Source organism: Pinus tabuliformis, chromosome 1_2 (genome assembly GCF_031772625.1).
Source record: "Pinus tabuliformis cultivar Carrire ecotype Pingquan chromosome 1_2, CPIR1, whole genome shotgun sequence".
Taxonomy (NCBI): domain Eukaryota; kingdom Viridiplantae; phylum Streptophyta; class Pinopsida; order Pinales; family Pinaceae; genus Pinus; species Pinus tabuliformis.
The window spans coordinates 1084444245-1084466908 of NC_142298.1; positions in this window are offsets into that span (position 1 = coordinate 1084444245).

Below are 22664 nucleotides of genomic sequence, written 5' to 3' on the forward strand. Positions count from 1 at the left end.
CTCTACATGTATGATAACCATTTTCAAATCTATTCTTAATTAGTTAACAATGAATTGCTAATTTCTTGTTGATTTTCTTTCAAAGTGGGGAAATGACTGCAATGAACATGGTTGGCCTACAATGAACACATTGTAGCTATTTCAAAACCTAACTCTTGCAATCTCCATGCTTCTAGAATCAGAGTACATTACATATTAGTAGTATTACCTTATTGTTTACCGCTAGGGATTTGTATGTTTTTATTGTACATGATTAAGCCAAAGTGTTAAATCCAAACCCAACTTGAGACTAATGTCTCCATAAATTTCATTTGTATTAGAGGAATCACTTGTAAGCTACCTTAGAAAATATTAATAAAGACATCATGTTCAATATCCAACTAGTGAACCTGAGGGGCAGAGGGGAAGAAAAAAAGAAGTGGGCTTTAGTTGCCTGGAACAAGATCCACAAGCCCAAAAGCCATGGTGGCTTGGGGTTGGATGATCCGGAGACTCTCAACAAAGTTTCGGGAGGTAAGCTTTGGTGGAGATGGATCAAGGAGACGAATGCCCCCTGGGCCAAGCTTTGGAAACAAAAGTATGCCAAGCATTGGCAAGAGAAGGATCATATTAGAATGTCAGGACAAATAAGGGGCTCACACATTTGGAACCTTGCTTGGGAGAATAAATGCATTGTTCAGCAACACTGTTTCTAGGAAATCTGAGTAGGGAACCGTGCTCGATTTTGGGAGGACAGCTGGTAAAGGGAACCCATCTTGTACAGGAATGACCTGGTAGCCCTCAAGAGAGACACATATAGCAAAGGTCTGTTAATGGTAAAAGATTTCTGGGACCAGGGAAGGAATAATGAAAAATGGAGGAAATGGAAGGATCTAAGTTACAGTGATGAGAGTCCTTTGAAGGCCAAGGCAGATGCTCTTATCGAGAACGTAGAGCATAGATGGATTTTGCTTTCCTCCTCACCTGACCAATTAAGATGGGGTAAGAATAATGAAGGTAACTTTAACCTCAAAGAGGCAAAAAAGGCAGTTACAGGATTTAACTTTGTGAATATTGATCAAGTCTGGAAGGAGCTTTGGCAAACTCCTCACTAGATGAAAATAAAGTTATTCATCTAGCTAGTGCATCAAAGAAAGATTCTAAATTGGGAAAACCTCCTAAAGAAAGGCTTCAGTGGCCCTTCCAAATGTCACCTATGTGGCTCACATGAGGAGACGATTGAACACCTTCTCAACCTCTGCCCTTTTTCTTCTAAGGTGTGGAACTAGGTGGCCTCAATCTTCAGACAAACCGACAGGGACAGTCTCAGCATCTCCAACACCTTGAAAAACTAGAGAAATAACTTCTCAGGGAGTGAGATCATTAACAAACCCTGGATGATGGTACCAGGCTTTGTAATTTGGAATGTTTGGAAAGAGTGCAATAGGTGGATCTTCAAAGATAAAGCTAGCGAGCCCCAACACATAATCGATCAAATTCTAAAACAACTTAAAGACACAGTAAAAAGCTTATTAAAGTCACTTCGTAAGGATCCTCCTTTGCCTCAAGAGGAGAATATTTTACTTAACTTGGGACTCCAGTCCGTCAATCCTCAAGGATTAATAAAGGGAGTGAGAACAATAAACACAGGGGCCAGTAGTTGGAAGCCCCCTCCACAGGGTTTCTTCAAGGTAAACATTGATGGAGCTTCTAAGGGCAATCTAGGGGTAGCTGGCTTTGGGGGTGCCATAAGAGATCATCAGGGGCAAACAAAATACATCTTCCATGGCCACTTGGGGAAGGGTACCAATAACATGGCTGAACTCCTGGCATTAGAGAAATGCTTGGAAATCCTGGTGGAGGCAAATTTACAGAATGCTATCATTGAAGCAAATTCGGAATTGATCATCTGAGCAGCCAAGAAAATTCACAATGGAACTTTGCCAAATAAAGTGTCAAAGCATTGGAAGCTACTGCAGGTTTTTTACCATATACACTCTCACCTGCAAACCCTTAAAACGATAAGATTTGTTCATGTGAAAAGGAAAGCAAATATGTTAGCGGATCGGTTAGGCAACGAAGGAGTGACCAAAAGTGACAGGGATTCTCGGCATGCTTGGGAGTTGTTACCTACCAGAAAATTGCGAGCGGATTGTTTTCATCTGACAACCAAAGATATGGAACTATGGGTGAATAGAACTGATCGAAGGGATTCAGGAGACAGGTGGGAGGACAAGGTCACCTAATTAGTCTACATTTTTGGTTTTGGCTGCTCTCCAAAACTCTGATCACTTTCGGTTGAATGATGAAGGTAACGTATCGAGCAGCACCACAGATCTGGTTGCCTGTTTACATTTGGTACAACGGGTATTTGACGGAGAATCCAAGCGGAAGGCTCAGAAATGCCCATAGGAATGGTCTAACGGTCATTGCTTGGTGACAGAGCGCTCTGGTTTTTCCACGAAACTGTGGATGCCAAACCACAAATGGTATATCGGGCGGGATAAGAATGGTTTCAGGTTTTTTTCTATGTGCCTCCAATTCCACTCATCATGTGACATGTGGCGACGAGAGGTGAGCGAAAACTGCCCTCATCGGACGGTTAAACCCCGTGCTTCTCGTCCAACCGATATCCACAATGGCCGTTGGATCGGGGTTGTGTAATCAACAACACGATTTCGTTTGTGCATGTTGCTCGAGAGTTCCAGACCTGAAATTATTTAGTGTTTTTAACCTATAGTTGTCGTCGGGTCTGTTTTTTGGTTGTAGAGTGGTTCGTTGTGGGCCCCAATGTGGACCCTCGGTGGAATTCTTGTAGGCTTTGTGTGGGCCTCGGTCCATGGTTTCTAGGGCTTCTTTTGGGTTTCTGTCGGCCCTGCTAGCTAGTACACTCTCTCAGAGTGGGTGTGATTTCTTGTACATTATGTAATTTTGGCTAGCTTAATAGAATGTTCCTCTCTTATTTATCAAAAAAAATATCCAACTAGTGAGCAATACATGTCAAGAAATATGCATCTAATGTTGAATTTAATAGTTCATCAAATAAACCCTTCTACATGCTAATATATATATATATATATATATATATATATATATATATATATATATAGGGAGGAAAACTTAGGTTTCCTTGATTAAGAAAATATTTAAACATTCAACAAGCATAGAACTCTAGGTAAGAACAAGATTAACATTCAAGCACAAATGAGAGGATTCTTAGAAATTTTAGTTTCATATAATTGCCAAGGTCCCAATCCTTAAACACTTGTACAGGAATAGAAAGGAAAAATAAAATGCATTCTAACAAAAATCCAATGTTAATAATAGTGACACTAATGTTCTCACATGTACAATTAATTGAATTTGCAAATCTTTGCCAAATTAAAAAATCAATGTGTACAACTCTAGCAAGCCAATTTGATGAATTTGTAAAATACTACTTTTAAGAGGAGAATACAATTTGAGGCACATAAGAAATAGATCAATGTGCACTTCCATATTTTAGGAAGAACATGTTTAGATAACACTTAAAATTTATTATATAGCATGATCAAGAAGGCAAAATGGTAGGAAAAATGGTTCGTAGGGAGAAGGAGTTGGTGAAAATTAATAATAAACCCCTTTTACAACATGGTCTCCCAGAGTAGCATGAGAATTTTGTGATCCACTCACTTGTTTCTTGAGTGGCAATATTAGGGACACAATATATGATTGATTTGACCTTGAAAGGAGCACTGTCACTTAAGTGACCTTTCTCTTATTTGAGTATTTTTGAGCTACAAATAAATCACCCTTATTATCATCTACCAAAAGTTGGAGAAGTGTTCTAGCATGCAACACCAAACGAATCAGAGTAAGACTCCAAATTGAGAGCAAGTGAAAAATTTGGAATGACAAGAAATTTTAATTTAGAATACTAAAGACATTTGAGCTTGACTTTGCAAATCATAATGTCTTTCGGTTGCTAGGAAAATATCGAAAAATTCATGTTGTGTTCAACGACGACATTTAGCTTTGCCTGCAATCAATGATTATGTTGGCTATCTTACAATGCAACCTGTGTAACAAAGCCACAACTTTTCAATAAGTGAAATATTTTTCAAAAACTGAGATCTAAGTAAGTTATTCATGTATATTTAAAATGATGATTTTGTTGGGATTAAGGATTTCACTATCCAGTTTTTCAATAAGAAATTAGGGTGCATCTTTGGTGTTTCAGGGCACAACTGCAGTGGTCCTAGCGGTGGTTGGTTTCATCATTAAAGGTGACTGGTGGAACATTAGCTGATCATACCTTCCTCTGCCTAGGAGCCTGAGAGGTAAATCCAACTCTATGTGTGAACCATGCAAATGACTCATAGAGGAGTTACTTTATACTAATTGAAAATAATGGTGAGCTTATCTTCCAAGATCGTATGCAAAATTTCTAGGTCGGGCACTAATTTCTACCTGGAGAGATGGGTTTATGAGAATTTATTTTTCTTGTTATGAAATTAAAAGGCTTTACTTATGTTATGTCTACAACAGATGCAAAATTATATCTTTCCAACCTACATAATACTATAATAGAGTTTCTGGGACAAATTACTTTCAATATTATGACTCTTTCTAAAGTGATTAGTCCAAGTTGTGGCCATTTTTTACTTCCAGTTTCTTCTTACCTATATTGGATGAAGCTTCACTGTACTGGTTGCCAAGCTCCATTTCTACTTTCTAATCCTGCCTAAACTCATCTTCCTCTAGATTTTTAAAAGTTTTTGTGCGTTCTGTATCTTTATTTTCAAGAGTACATAGGGTGCTTCCCATGTATATCAACTATAGTTATTTGTTTGTTTGCCCCAAAAACCCTACTTCCTCAATGCTAGCATCATTTATGTTGGAAAGGTAGAGTAGGAAAATTTCACACACACAATAACAGGAGCTGTGACTCTTCAATTGATCATGCAAACTTGATGATCACAATGAACCCGGTGAGGGGTATTTAAACTTTTTCAACCAACGACTCACTCAAAATAACTTAACATGCACATACACTCTTAATTCGACTTTAACCAAAAAAACACTAAACTAGAATTACTCAACTTGACTCAGTTAATGACTCTATAAATTTAGGCAACTCTGCATGAAAGAGTAAATAGTTATCTTTAATGATTTAGTTAAATGAATTAAATCTGAAGAACTTATATAAATTTTCATAATTTCATGTCCTTGTTCTAATCCTTATAGTTTATTTAAGCCTCGCAATACTTGTATTGTGGATCTTACAGTACTTGAAATGACGAAACGGGTAATGAAATACGTTGGTTTCTTCCGTAGGTTTTGGCTTTCTGAGCATATATTTTGTTGTTTTCCTTGTGGAAATATTCCCGAGGGTACATACTAAGGTATTTTTACTCCTTTCCAGTAATAAATCACTGGTAGAAGCTTGCGAGAAGATATGAACAGCTGACTCCAAGGTATTTTAAAATTTAACACAAACCCATAAATGCGAATGAGATCACTATATTGTTTGTACATTGAGAGCACTTCTAATAACTAATGTTTTAAAGGAATCCTTGTCTTGTGTTACAGGGACTCATAGTAAAGTCAAGAATGGAATCTCTTCAACATTTCAAGAGGATATGGGCACATGAGGATGAACCCCGCAAAGATCTCTTAGATGTTGTGAAGGTTCTATCTAAATTATTAAAAGAATGTGTTCTGGCTGATTATTAATTGAAAGTTTTATTTCTTAATTTTCCATAGACATCTAATATGATGCAAAATACCTTTCATTGGTTCGAAGTTGCTATTTGATTATCTTTATGAGCGAAAAATGCAAATAGGTCTCAAAATTTTATGGTTACATATGATTTAGGCAATCAAGCCGATAATATTGATTGGGTTATGAGGAGTTAGAAGAACTTTCACAAAAGGAAGTAACTAAGGCTATTTCATTTTATTGCCAGGTATTATGATGTTTCAACCAGATTACTTCAATGGATAAAGCAAATAATAAAATGATATTAAGTCTAATAAACGAGTGGCACTGGGACTTACAATGTAGAGGCGTGCAACTTGTGCTAGTGGAAGTCCATTTGACCCTGTTACCCTTAAAGGAAAGACCTTTACTTCTGGACCAGTCTCGTGCATTTCCATATTAGATTTAGAAAGAACAAATCATTCTTAGGATTGAGTATATTGTAGAGACTAGGTCTGAAAAAGGAATTCTGAAGTATTTGGTTGAAGAGGATACTATCACGCGATCAATTTGACTTTCTATTAACTTTACTTATGCAAGTAAAATCAACATCCTCAATAAGGTCTTGTCAGTAATAACTTTGGACAAAAGAGATCAACTATAGTATAGAGGAGAAAACAAAAAACACAATTTCTTTCCTTGCATATAACAATACTTCTCATACATAAGAAAGAAACTAAACAGAATAAATAGCATGCATGAGTACAAAATATTTCATTTGCAATTGAAATATGAATACAACTGTTTTAGAGAAACTTAACTGAATTCCAAACTAGCTGAGATCACTATACCTATAAACAAGAAACTATGGAGAAGAATTAATTGAATAAATGAGAAATAGACAAAGATAACTCCAAATTTGCATACCATAAGAATCCTTGCAGACAATAATCGATAACCTTCAAGTCATAAGTACTCTATTCATAAAATGGATCACAATCACTCTCACAAACTCTAATAACCGATGGAAACAATGTTGAAGCATAACAACCTTTTCAATATATTTTTCTAGTTTGAATAGACATACAATGGCAAATCCAAAGTGTCTCAATGCATCACATCATTGATTCAACAGAGGATTGAATCAAAGTAAAGAGGAAACCTTTTTGTTGTTTTAAAGTATTTTTCCTCTAATGATAAAAAATAAAAAACATAAAGCATTCATATGTTGGCTCCATGTATTCGGAAACAGTGTTTCAAAATGATGGCTAAAACAGGGTATTGTGTGCAACATTGTGGAGTGAATCCAAGTAGCCCTCTATGCTTTGTATGGTTGCACACCTCCTTTGGAAAATTGGATCAAAGGGGTAGGATTTAAATATCTATGTGATGGTGTATAATCCTTTAAGTCCTTATTTCCCTATTTGCAGCATTCCAAAATGACTCATCCTAGTTTGTGCACGGGTTTCACAACAACCTCTAGGTAACCTTCTTCCACATGGATTATGAATTTGGTGGCGTGGGGGGGTGGGGTTATAATGGCATGATGATGAGGTGTGAATTGAGGGATGAAATGATGATAAATGGCGCATCGAAGGAGTACATAAAGATGAATGATAAATCGTGAATGATGGACATGGGAATGGTTACATGGGGATATAATAGATGCCACTAACATACATATAAAACTTAAAAAAATGAAACTTGACTACTATGGTTTAAACTTGTGATAAAATGAAACGCCATGTAATGACCCCCTAGACTATGACAACAATGATCATAGACTAAATTGACATACAAACCCCCAAAATTCTGACTCAAAAATCATAATGAAAGCTTTCAAACTCAATCACCCATTCTCATTCATGATAAATACCTTGATGACCAAATAAAAAAACACTTTCATAATGACTTCCCAGGAAGTGGTTAGTCAAACTCATATCAGTGAAAATTTTTGTGAGTTTGACCCTTTGTATGACAAGAAAACTAGGAATTTTCGAAGACCTTCAACTAATAAATTAACCAACTCTAACAAACACAGATCAAAGAAGTTTTTCAAGGTGGGAGACAGAGTATGGTTACAATTGAATAAGGAGAGGCTATAGGTTGCTAGTAAGAAAATCAAGGCTTTAAGATATGGTCCCTTTGAGATACTGGAAAAGATAGGGGATAATGCCTAAAAACTTATTCTACCCCCATGCATGTGCATTTACTCAGTTGTGATTGTGGAGAATTTATATCTCTATGAACTGCCCATGCTATATTGGGAAGAGGAACAAGTCCTACCTTGTGTAGATGATTTAGCACTAGAGGTTTAGGCAGAGTTGACAAAAGATATAGTTTTGGTCCAAATTAGATCATTATATTGTTTTTGATCTATCTCATTGCTTTCAAAGTGGAAAAAGTTGAGAAATCAACTCATAGGACCATTTTTACCCACGAGACCCAGTTTGGCAAACTCGGGTATGAAACCTTATAGGAGCAATTTTAGATGTCAAACAACATTCCTTTGGGGATAAATCTTTTCTACTTTAGTGCCACACTTTCTTTTTCATGTTATACACAGAAAGTCCTTCCAACAGTGCAAACATCACCTTAATCGGAGTATGCATGCAAACATTACGCCACTTAGAAGTTTACCCTGTTTTCACCACCATAATTCGAGAGGGTTCCATGTCAACCCCTATTATTCATGGAAAAGGTGCTACCCATGTGATTGTGATGAATAGTAATCTAGAAGAGTCCATATTATAACTATAGTTAAGAGTTGAGTGAGTCAAACCTAGCCACTAGTACACCATCATACTATGTTATAACCGAAACACTAGGAGGAAAAGGGGTTCCATTCATTTCGAGATTACTTTTTCTATAGACAAGTAGAGTAGCCAAGAGGGACAGGGAGAGAGAAAACAGAGAGGATTTGCACACTATAGTAGCCCGCAAGCCACATGCCATACCTCTTTGTACCCACAACCATTTTCTATTCAGAGAAAGAGAGTAGTGCGGCCTCACCATCCAAATGGTTTTTCTCCCGAAAGGGTTTCCAAGGATATATCTTGTGTCAATTGTGGTTTTTAGTTTTTATTTATCCATTTTCGATTTTCAATAAAAAATATAATTTTCATGTATATGCAATCAACAATAATCTACAAATCCAAAAATCTAAAGAGAAATAAACCTAATAGTGTGGATTTCAATTTTTTAAATATAGTTTATCATATCTATTATGACGAACTATCAAGAGGGATACCTATGATAATTTATGGATTAGTTTCGTAAGAATTAGGAAAGTTATGTATCAAATTATGTGCATTCCCTGCCTTGGCAGCATCAATGGTTTCAGTCTTAGTCGCATTCTCTTTACCATAAAGTATATTTCGTATATTATGGTAGCAAATACTGTGGGTTTTTGTTGTACAAGCCCAATTTTCAAATGTAATGACTTCAGGTTAAATTTTTTGATGTCTTTACCATTTATTGTAACCTTACCCACAATGAGATCATAAAATATTTCAAGTAATGCGATCACTAAGCCTTTTCCTAAGACAATTGCCCCATCCAAGGCTTGGCTATGACAGAGTTTAATTTTTAGGTTAAAATATTTAAAAATAACGATTTCAAGCCTTGATGTATAAGAAAATTCTATATGCTTTAATTCAAGTTCACCTTTGATTTTATCAGTAGTTTCTGCAACATCATCAATATATGAGCACTTTTAGAGTGAGTTTGTTATGGATTTATGTTGAAAAGTGTGCAACAAGAAATGCTTGTTGAGAATGCAACAAGATGATGGAGCTTAGTGGAAAGGAGTTGCCTTCACTAAGTGGGCCCGCAGGCAAATTATGGCGCAAGTTCTATTTTTGGATCCCAGCAGGGATGATCACAGCAGGAGTGACCACAGCAGGGATGATCACAGCAGGAGTGACCACAGCAGGGATGATCACAACAGGAGTGACCACAGCAGGGATGATCACAGCAGGAGTGATCACAACAGGAGTGATCAAAGTCTATTTTTAGACTCGCTGTCAAAAATAGAAAAGTCAAATATTATTGTCTCGTAATAATATTTGGACTATAAACTTGATCTTATTCTCTTGGAGCACTTCAGTTTGAGCTACAGATGTGGCACATGCAGCTGTTAGAAGGAAGTACGTTTTCTTTGTGGGTCAGTTGAGTTGTTGCATGCATGACTTCAGTTAGAACTCAATCAGTTGAGTTTGGTGGAGTTGATTGTAGAGCTGATGGAGTTGTGTTCAGTTTGACTTGGTTAAACTAGTTGTAATTATTAACTGATAATGCAACTATAGAATACATCAGTTAGCTCAGTTGCATGTCAGTGCATGTTCAGTTTAGGAGGGACAGGTGTTAGAGGATCAGATTGCTATCAATTGTGACTATAGTTGTGCATGATGATTTGCAAAATCAAATGGATTGAGTATGCCAATGAATTGGCCAATACCAAGTATTATAGCCTCTGCTCATGTCTTTCCCAGTGTGAATGATTCTTTGGAGGTTAAATACGAGTTTGGTAAACCATTCTCGTTCATTCTTGAGCAGGTATTGAGCTGTGGAGGCAGGCAAGCAGCGGGGGAGATTTGGAGATCAGATCTGCGCTGTATTATGTGTAGCATGTGGAGATAGTATTGAGTACTTGTGAGGAGTATTGTACTATGTATTGTTACATGATTCAATCACTATAATATACAGATAGTTGGGGTTTTTAGCGAGATGCTTTCCCCGGGAAAATATTGTGTTGATATGTGTGATTGATGCTTCTATGTACGCCTGTGAATGTTTCTGCTTCTGTAAATTGATGATCAACGTAGAGGAGGTTATGTATTATGCATGTTCCGCTTATAAGTGTATAATCAGGATAATCTCTGTTAAATATGTGTCATATTATTCAAAATTTCTACAATTTACTCATTGTTACTTTAATACACACTGGTTTTGCTCTGCATATGTATTTAGTGAATATATATATATGGATTCACTAAATTTCGGTGATAAGTAGAAGAAATAATTTGATTAAAGCATTTTTACCACATTTAATACTTACTGGTATTTGCTTTTCGAGAATGTAATACTATAGGAGGAAACCATAACATAATCCTATAACACGATGTTAAGAGATCGATAATATTTATTTTTTTACAAATTTACTCTAATAATTTTTAAAAGCTTCAAATACCATCAATGATCCCATGATCCAAAGTAATGCTAAAACATATATTATCAAATGTATACTTTATCTTTAGATTAGATAGTATATATTATTTTATGTAAATCCTAGCATAAACCATATTAATTTTGAGTTCTTATTGGTAACATTCACTAGTTTAGAGTGGTGAATAAAGCACCCATTGGTTACAAGAGACAAATTTTGAAAAAGTATGCCCCACCATTATACAGAAGGAGAAGTTGTTGTGGACTAATACAACAAACCAACCATCAATAAATTTGATAGTATGTCTCTTTCAAGGCCATACTTTTGAGAGCAATAAATGTTTCAAATGAAGAGAAGAGCATTGAGTACATGGTTGAGACTTACAAAAGTAATTGAGATTAGAAATCATGGCTACAATATTTGAATATGGATACTGTTAGTGTCAGTCTTTCCAGCCTTCCTCCAGTGATCAAATATGCTCTTACAAAGTGGTCTCAGAGTTTCCAAGTCAAATTTTGTCATTTCAAAGAGTTTTCAAGCAAAATTGGGTCACTAGGCATTAGATCTAGGGTTTGCTTTCACTCCTTCTAAAGTTGTCCAAATGGCGGTCCATGTCATCATTTAGCTGAGTCTATCATCATTCATAGGTTTTTCATTATCATCTCAGTGTCTAATGAGTCTTTTTACATATTGTTCATGCTTCAGTTGCACCTAGGCAAGGTCATTTCCCTCTCCTAGGGTTTTGAAAGCCAATTTCTCTTGAATGGTCAAATCATCAGAAAAAATTGTTTCCAGATGTTCATACACCTTCCCCTATCCCTAAAGTACCTTATCAAACACTTCCCATCCCTTAGATCCGCCAAATTCCTCATTTTTGCACAAACCCTAGTTTCCAGCTACAACCTGGCAATTTTCTAGGTTGGGCCTGTGTTTTGCCCTTTTGGACCCCTTCTCCTCACTCGATCTCCGCGATTCCACTTTCCCATGCTTCCTAACATCCCTCCCCACTCCCGAAAATTTCCCCAAGAATTTAGAAGCCTCTTATCCCCTTCATTTCGCTCCATTTCGACAAAATTCCTTGTTTCACACATCGGGACAAGTCGCACTCAAATGATGTTCCAGAGCAATAAAAGATGAATTTTGGAAACCTGAGAGAGGTTTTTGTCCAAAACATGCGAAGGAAGAAAAACCTCCTTCACTTTTTTCACAGGTGTCATGGTTTTAAATAAATGTCAAAAATACCGGCGAGAACGAAGGTGCTCCAAGGACGGTTGGCCAAAGCACAAAAACGAAGGAAAACGCCCGATCCACTCCAAATTTTGGCCAAAGCCTCTTTGACTAAGCATGGTACTTTATTGGGGACTCCCAGCCCAAATTTCAAGAAATTTGGAGAAAATTTTGTCAATTGTGAATTTTTTGTGCAATTTACAGGTTTTGTCCCATTAACGGGTCTCACCCCCTACGCGACCCTTCATCATGGCAACTCCATTTTGAAAAAACTCAGAATTTCCAGATTTTTTCATGAGAATTTACATATGCTCATCAATGGACTTGAGATTTTATGAAGTTTTAGGCCTCCAGAAAGTAAAAAAACTAGCAAAAAATGACTTTCTGCCACTTTTTTGAATTGCAGAAAGCAGTCTTGGGAGATTTGATTTTTGACAGGGCAAATGAACTCCAAATTCACTAATTCCAGTTGGATTGGAATGTAGACTCACAGACCTTTCCAACAAGCCTACTCTTGCCCAATGTGGACACCGGGAAGTGCCCCAAACGTGGCTCCAAAGGCGCGCGACCCGTCAGGCAGGGGCGCGCGACCCGTCAGGCAGATTTTTCCAAAATGCACTGTACAGCTCAGAAACACGCAGTTTGACCCAATTTGAGTTTTTGGGGTGAATTATGATTCTCTTTGATGTAATTATTGTACTTTTAAGACACTTTTACTCTTATGTAACACTTCTAGAAGATTCATTCATGAAAAAGGTGAAAATTAAATGAATGAATTGGTTTCCTAGCTTATAGAGGCAAGTTGTTTTGACTGCCTAGATTTTAGTGCTTAGTTTAGAATTGGTTGAAACAGCTCCTAGGATAGTTAGCTCGACCCATAGAGGCAGGGAAAGATGTTATATGATCTATATTATGTACTTTCTTGCTCATTTTCATGCTTGGACTCTTGAGGGAGAAGCTATCATTGTATTATTCACTGTATCTCTGCAATTTTTTGCTAAGGAAGACCAGGGTTTTGCAGTCCTCTTTGGGATTCTTGTGGACTCATGTGTTGATGGTGTGTTTCTCAATGTTCTTGTAAGCTTGTTATGTGATTCATTTCCTTTCTTTTACTTCTGCACATTAAACAAATGAAGTGTTAAAGTAAGAATTCATGCTTGCCATGCTCTACTTTTAAGTTTGTTTAATTTCAATGTTTTCTTCTGTCTAAAGAGAATTTAAAGTTATTGTTTGCTCTCTTTAGCTGTTCATCTTTCATTCCTGCCCATCCACCTCAAATCAAAGGCATCAACACTGTCTCCTACCTCGCCCCAAGGAACCCCCTGCAGAAACTGTGTCCAATCTCCGCACCCAAAATTTCCCTCTCCTCAATTTGCCACCAAAAACCAAAAAAGCCCCAAATCAAACTCTTTGATTAGTTTACTAGCCTAATATCAGTGTTACCTTGTTGGTCATCTCATTCATTGAAGATTTTACCGAGATAGACCGGAGAGAGCCTTCTCCTTCCCCGTAGGGCTAGCTACGAGGCTAAATGGTTTGATGTTGCCTTGAGGTTTACCTTTCTCAGCCTGAGGTGAAATTTCAAGCGCTAACAGATACTAATGCTATACAACAAAAATGTGTTCTTAAAAAAATCCTATACAACCAAGATGTAGGTGTCTACTACTCACAAAATGAAAAACATGTGAATTTTCCAAAATGCTAGAAAATTTATAGGAATGTACAGGGTAAGTTCCTTAGACAGAACACCAAAGGACACCGCTCACAAACAGATCACAAATCAATACACCAGTATTGTTGACGTGGTTAAAACCCTCAAAGAGGGAAACAGTCCACGGCTTGAGCCAACGCAGACACTTCAGGCAATTTATTAATAAAATAATGAAAATTTACATAAGCTTCTCTCATGAACGGTTACCCTACAAATGACCCTCCATGCTCTTTAAATAGAGATCATGAACCAATCAAGTGTTAAGCCATGGACCAAGTGTCGGTAATTCCAAGGAGAGAATGAACTGTCGGATCACTACATATCGTGACCATTGGATTGTAAGTTACAAAAGTACATAATAAAGAAACACACTTTACCTAACTCTACACTAGACCAAGTTATACTTAACTACTTCCTATGTGTCAGAATATCCTAAAATCCCCCCTTAAGAACAACTTGGGATAGGATTGAAGGATGTACAAATATGACACAATAGGAGAAGGAAGGAGGAATTAGAGCCTATCCCCCCTTAGTGACAACTTCCTGAACTCCAACCATAAATCGAAGTTTAGTAAACTTCGTCTCTGTGAGAGCCTTTGTAAATATGTCTGCAACTTGATCATCTGTTGAACAATATTGCACTTCAAGAACATGGTCTTGAATGAGATCTTTGATGAAGTGCATGTGCAGTTCAATGTGTTTGTTGTGCTGATGTTGGACAGGATCTTTGCATAGTTGAATGGCACTTTGATTATCACACCAAAGTGTAGTCGGATGTTGTTGTTGAAAGCCAAACTCTGACAGGATCTGACGAAGCCACATGGCTTCCTTACTAGCTTCTATGGCACCACGATACTCTGCTTCTGCTGAAGAAAGAGAAATGGCACTTTGTTTCTTGCAAGCCCATGTAATAGGTCCTGAACCAAGAGTGAACACATAACCTGTAGTAGACTTTCGATCATCAGGGTCACCAACCCAATCAAAATCAATGAAATCAACCAATAGAGGAGAGGCTTCTGCACTGTAATGAATCCCAAACTGAATTGTGCCTCGAACATAACGAAGTATTCTTTTATCTACTTTCCAATGAATTTCATGTGGGTTTTGAATAAACCAAGCAATAAGGCCAACATCAAAGGAAAGGTCAGGACGAGTATGGGTCAGATACAAAAGTTTTCCTACAAGTTGACGATATAAGGTAGCATCAACTTCAGGGGAAGTACAAGTGACTGAAAGTTTGTCTCCAGACTGAAAGGGAGAAGGGGCTGGCTTACAGTCTTCCATGTGAAAATGGTGTAGAAAATCACAGGCATACTTAGACTGGAAAGGGAAATACCTTCCTTGGATTGCAAGACTTGAAGACCAAGAAAATAATGCAAATGTCCTAAGTCTGTCATTTCAAACTTCTTTTTAAGGCTACACTTCACATGGTTTATAAGGTTGGGATCACTACCAATAAGGATAAGATCATCAACATAAAGAACAATAATGATAAGGGACTTTCCCACTTTCTTGGTTTAGACAGTATTGTCAGAATGACACCTAGAAAAGCCAGTTTCTAAAAGAAAGTAATCCATTTTGGCATACCAAGCCCGAGGAGCTTGCCTGAGACCATAAAGGCATTTCTTAAGCTGACATACAAGGCTGGAGTTTGTTTGTGTAAAGCCAGTACGTTTTTCCATATAGATTTCTTCATGCAAGAAGACAGATTTGACATCCATCTGATGGACTTCCCATTTGAAAGAGGCTGAAAGGGAAAGAGCAAGGTGGATAGAGTTCATTTTGGCAATAGGGGAGAAGGTTTCAGTATAGTCAATGCCTTCAACTTGTGAAAAATCCTTAGCAACAAGACGAGCTTTATGTTTATCAACTTTTCCATTTGGTCCATACTTGGTTCTGTAAACCCATTTGCATCTAACAAGTTTTTGTCCCTTTGGTAGAGGAACAAGATCCCATGTATCATTTGCCAATAATGAACGATATTCTTCATTCATAGCTACGTCCCAATATGGATGGCCTGAAGCTTCTGCATAGGTGTCAGGATCATAATTCGCTAAAGCTTGAGCCAGTAAAGAAGAGGCTCTATCGAACTGAGAACGTGTACGTCGCTAATCTGTAGGATCACTAGCAAGATCACCTGCTGCATCCCGAGTATCACGGACCCATTTTGAAAGTTGAGGAGCTAAAGTAGGATCCTGAGAAGGTGGGGGAGGATTGTCATCCTCGCTTTCATCATCTGAAAAAGAAATATTTTCAAAAGTAGAAGAGATAGAGAGAGGTGGCACATCCGCCAAACTAGGCTCATAAGCTGATATATTGTCAGCAAACTTTACATCTCTTCTAATGATAACATTTTTGGACTTAAGTGGAATAAGTCTATATCCTTTGACATCTTCAGAATATCCAACAAAAATACATTTTTCACTCTACACTACACTTTGGTGTGATAACCATTCAACTATGCAAAGATCCAATCCAACATCAGCACAACAAACACATTGAACTGCACATGCACTTCATCAAAAAGCTCATTCATGACCATGTTCTTGAAGTGCAATATTGTTCAACAGATGATCAAGTTGCAAACATATTTACAAAGTCTCTCACAGAGGTGAAGTTTACTAAACTTCGATTTATGGTTGGAGTTCAGGAAGTTGTCACTAAGAGGGGATAGGTTATAATGCCTCCTTCCTTCTCCTATTGTGTCATATTCGTACATCCTTCAATCCTATCCCAAGTTGTTCTTAAGGGGGGATGTTAGGATATTTTGACACATAGGAAGTAGTTAAGTATAACTTGGTCTAGTGTAGAGTTAGGTCCCAAAATGTTTGTAGCGGTGTCTAGATCCTATCAATCCATTGTAGCCTCGCACTCTCGGTAGTTTTTATATATACAAATCCAAATCAGCATGTTACACAAATGTATGTATTGTGTGAAGTTTCCCATCAACTTAAACTGAAACTTCTCACCATCAATCTGTGTGGAGCTTCCTTAGTCCTCAAACCTTCTCCTGGTGGAGCTTGAGAAAATATGTGCATACACATATCACATTATAGCATGTTGTGGAGTACATTTACAAGAAACCAACCATTCAAATTTTTATATTCTGTCAAGATTGAGGCATGTGTTAAATGCCTATTATTTGCACCTCTGCACAATGGTGTCCTTAGTAATTTTAAGTTTCTTTTCTTGCTAGTATGATCTAATTATTGCTTTCTGCAAGATGTTTTTTCACTCTCATTATTAAAATTTTGATGTTTATGAACAGTACATGGATATAATGGATGTCTCGAATAAGAAAAGAGTAAATGATTTTACCATTAATAGTGTTTAGTATTTTCATATGGTGTAAATTTAGTAGTTGTACTGGTGGTTACTTAGGGTCAACCTAAACATTTCTTTCATATGCATCAAAAGAAGTAAAAAGTGATAATAAGAAGGACTCATGCAAACTTTTATAATCGTACATGTTGAATCTGCAAGTGTTGATGTTTTGCTCAATTTCTTATTGGATTACCTATCAGGTGATAAAGTTTTTACAAATGTTTGAAATGATACTAAATCAGGTAGACGAGAAGGACTGAAGAATGAAATCAAAAGACAATACTTGATTGAGATCTATAAGTGGCTGGAACGAAATCATCTTGAACTCCAATCAATGTTTAATTATTACAAAGGCAACATCTAACATATTATTGGTTAGCATTTTCAACATTGAAACTTGTATTGCACCTTTTTTTCGACTTGGCAATAACATTTTTTCAATGAAATTAATGCATGATCCTGCTTTCAAGTAAACCACTGTCATCCACAATGCCTGTGCAGAACATGAGTACATGCTCAAATCGACTTGTCTTGGCTGATATTGGTAATCATCTTCACTAACTAGTGGGTAGGTAAAGGATCTTGGTCATTGTATCAACACTCACCCCAAGCGGATATCATGTGAAATTGGCTCAACACTCTCCCCATAAGGCTATTATGGTGTCAACTTCACTAACTAAATCAAGGCTTTGCACTCTTCCAACATGGATATTGTGTTTTATCCCTCCATTAATCAACCATTCTAGAACAAAAATGGCATCCCATGGCATGTATTGAACTATTGCATAAACGTTAATGCACCCAAAACTATTACATGAAGAATGAAAAAGAATTATTAGCACAATTCCTATATCCCCACCTCAAAAAGTAAAAGATATCCATTAGTGTAAAGTAGATAGATGATACATGCAATTATGTTAATTGTAGATGAATCCATATGTAGTGTTAAACTTTAGAGACAACAGGGTATTTGAAATTTTAACACTGTAAATGGATTCAAAGACCCCTTTATCTCTAAATTTTAACACTGCAGATGGATTCAAAGACCCCTGTAGTGAAATGTAACACTTCGGTATCAAAATTACAATTTTCCATTTCTAGAGTGGTACACAATTAAAAATTACTAACATAAATGACTAATTCATATACTTGTTGTACTTGTTATTTGGTCATATTTTTATTCTTGGACTATAATATTCATTTATGTTAAGCATTATTAATTTTGTCACTTATTATCTAGTCATATATTTTAATCCTAGACTAAATTAGTCATTTAAGTTAGTTGCTTTTAGTTTAGTCACTTATTATCTAGTCATATATTTTAACCCTAGATTACATTAGTCATTTTTAGTTCAGTCACTTAAAATTGCTCAAATTTAGTAGTAATTCACTTGAAATAATTGCGGTGACTAACGTTTTTAGTCACCTAGTCATTAATTTCATCATTTTCTACTAGTGAAACAATCCCACTTGCGTACAAGGGTGATCTCCCTAGATCCTTGATTGAAACTAGAAACAAGCAAGACTATTGAATTGACTCTTAAGTTGAACTTGTTTGAATTATAAGAATTAAAGCTAATGGATGAGCCTCTTACCTCTTTCACGAAATGCTCGATGAATATCCCTTGTTGTGATTTGATGCAGCTCTTCAATGCTTGATAAGGCCTGAAAACATCGACCATAAAAGGATCAAAAACACATGTGATATAATGATCCAAACAACTTAGTCTAATGATCAAGGAAATTAGGAATTGAATTTGCCTTAATAAACATTATAAATAATTGTAAACCATTCATCATTCCAATAAGACAAATGAATGGGAGAAAGTGTTCATTTGTATTAATCAAAGATTAAGAAGAGGCTTACAACCTTTGTCTTGATGTTGTGAGGTCTCTCCCAAATGCCTTCAATCTCCTCCTTAGATGACAAGCTTTCCAATATCAAACCAACAACATAAGTTTGTCTTCTCCGAGTTCCGACCTCCTCAATCCCTCTACCCTCTATTCATTTTATAGGCCAAGAGAAGGAAATTTCAAATCCAAAAGAGGAGGATGAGACTCCTTCATTGAGGGATTAGGTTACGATGAGACAATGGATGGATATGCATCATATGAGGGTTAAAGTTTGAATAGTCATCACTTGGAAGCTTTAAGTTGGGAAATATTCGACCAAATATGTTTCTAGAATGTACTTTTTATTTTTACTTTCTAGAATTCACCTGTGCGGGTTTATAGTGCCAGATAGAGTGCATCTCTACGCTGTTCTCAGAGTTAATTTCACCACATGCACAGGAAACTCTAGAGAAATTGGCACAGGTGGAACTTAACAAGGTGTAATAGCCATTTTTCTCAAATTTCTCATCTAGATCAAAATATTTTGGGTTATTTGACTTCTGAGGGAGTTGGTTCAAACATGTTGACGGATGGTAAAAAGACCCATAAATTGATCAAGTGTCATGGCCACAAATTGACATGTAACACCTCTCTCATTTAGGCTAGGAAAATTTATTTCTAGCTTCTAAATAAGCTTTCATCTCCCCTCTAAAGAAATCCAAATTTATTTTTGGCTAAATGTAAGCTTTATTCTCTGCAATGGAATCCTGTAGGCATGTAATCATTTAGAATGCATTTTTTAATGATTTCCAATGCCTCTCATTTGGGTCGAAGAGTGATTTGAATTGTCTTATTTGTGTATCAGAGTGTGCCTATGTGCATGGAGGGAACAATCCAAATTTATTTTTGGCTAAATGTAAGATTTATTCTCTGCAATGGAATCCTGTAGGAATGTAATCATTTAGAATTCATTTTTTAATGATTTCCAATGCCTCTCATTTGGGTTGAAGAGTGATTAGAATTATCTTATTTGTGTATGAGAGTGTGCCTATGTGCATGGAGGGGAGCACTAAGTGCCACCCAAAACTTCATTGCATGTAATTACAATTGAAATATTATCAATACAAGTACATTTTTCTAATTCCTAATTTGTTGCAGTTGATAGCTAGCCCTTTTCCAACTGTGTGCAATCTTCATAATTTTTTTCTAATCATCTTAAAACTTGAGCATGAATACCTCCATATTGGTGTTGGAAACCGTGTATTTTGTGTTGCTGGTTTCACCATCATCAATAGTTGATTTATTAGCTTCAAATCTAGGCCTTGACTCATCCTTAGTGCTAGAAACCATGTATTTTGGGTTGTTGGTTTCACCATATTCAATAGCAAATTTATTACATTCAAATCTAGGCCTTGACACATCATTTTCAAAATTTGGGATGGGAATGGTATTTTCCATGTATGCTTCTACATTTTCAATGGTTTTGGAAGTACTAATTTTTTCATTTATAAATGTCACCTATTCATTTTCAGGCACATAACTTTTCTCACCTTTCAATTCTAGGTTATTTTCTTCATCATCTAATGCGAGATTTCTCACCTCTTCTTCAAGTATGGCCTCTTATGACTAGCCTCTTCAGAACAACATAGAAGACCTGCCAACTTTAGTGTAATGACCTCAAGAAAGCATTGTTTTATAAATAAATATTTTCATCAAAGAGAAAGCTAATGTCTTCTGCCTCATAATAGATTTCACTAGCACAAACCCATATATAGTGGCTATTTGTAAGCCATCCTCAAGCTTCAGCTAAAATCTCTAATTCATCTTATCCCTTCAATAGCATATTGAAATGGTTCTCAGGCAATATGAAATTGTGAACGGTTCTTCGTTGCAGGGGCATTTACGGGAGAAAATTAGAAATCTTGTTCTTACATCTGAACTTCAATTGTGCCTTTCTTTTTTTCATTGACATTGGTAGAGCTGATTTGAACTTCAATTGTGTATTTCTTTTTTTCCATTGACATTGGCAAGGTCGATCTATCAATAAACCAGTTGGCAATTTTTATATTAGTGTTAATAATATAAGAAATCAAACCCAATTTTTTTTTTAATATAATATTCTTCTATTCTTAATTAAAAATTATACAATTTAATTTTATTATAGTAATTTTTAATTAAAAATAATTTTAATTACTTATTACTTTTAATTATTGATAATATTGCAATTAATGAAAACTTTCGTCCTTTCCCCGATCTTGGTAGGAATACAAGATTCAACTACTTCACGAAGTAGAGGGTATGCCATTTTCTGTCTGTAAGTACTCTACATGTATGATAACCATTTGCATATTTATTCTTAATTTGTTAACATTGAATTGCTAATTTCTTGTTGATTTTCTTTCAAAGTGGGGAAATGACTGCAATGAACTTGCTTGGCCTACAATCAACACATTTTTGCTCTTTCAAAACCTAACCCTTGCAATTTCCAAGCTTTTAGATTCAGAGTACATTACATATTAATAGTATTACCTTACTGTTTACCGCTAGGGATTTGTATGTTTTTATTGTACACGATTAAGCCAAAGTGTTAAATCCAAACCCAACTTGAGACTAATGTCTCCATAAATTTCATTTTTATCAAAGGAATCACTCATAAGCTACCTTAAAAAAGATTAATAAATACATGATGTTCAATATCCAACTAGTGAGCAATACATGCTAAGAAATATACATCTAACGTTGAATTTGATAGTTCATCCAATAAACCCTTCTACATGCTAAAACAATATAGATATAGAGAGAAAAAATTAGGTTCCTTTGATTACGAAGATAATATTTAAACATTCAACAAGCGTAAAACTTTAGGTAAGAACAAGATAAACATTCCAACACAAATGAGAGGATTCTCATAAAAAAATTAGTTTATATAATTGCCAAGGTCCCAATCCTTAAACCTTTGTATAGGAATAGAAAGGAAAAAGAAAATGCATTGTAACAAAAATCCAATGTTAATAACAGTGACACTAGTGTTCTCACATGTACAATTAATTGAATTTGCAAATCTCTACCATATTACAAAAGCAATGTGTACAAATCTAGCAAGCCAATTTGATGAATTTGTAAAATACTACTTTTAAGAGGAGAAGATAATATGAGGCACATAAGAAATAGATCAATGTGCACTTCCATATTTTAGGAAGAATATGTTTAGATAACACTTAAAATTTATTATATAGCATGAACAAGAATGAAAAATGACAGGAACAATGATTCGTAGGCAGAAGGAGTTGGTGAAAATTAATAATAAACCCCTTTTACAACATGGTCTCACAGAGTAGCATGAGAATTTTGTAATCCACTCAATTGTTGCTTGAGTGGCAATATTAGGGACATAATATATGACTGATTTGACCCTAAAGGAGTAGTGTCACTTAAGTGACCTTTCTATTCTTTGATTATTTTTTAGCTACAAATAAATCACCCTTCTTATCATCTACCAAAGGATGGAGAAGTGTTCTAACATTACCAAACAAATAAGAGTAACACTCCAAATTGTCTTACAATAATAGAGCAAGTGCAAAATTTGGAATGACCAGAAGTTTGAATTTATAATACCAAAGAAATTTGATTATGACTTTGCAAATCGTAATGTTTTTCAGTTCTTGGCAAAATATTGGAAAACCCATCTCGTGTTCAATGATGACATTTAGGTTTGCCTACAATGACAGATTATGTTGGCTATC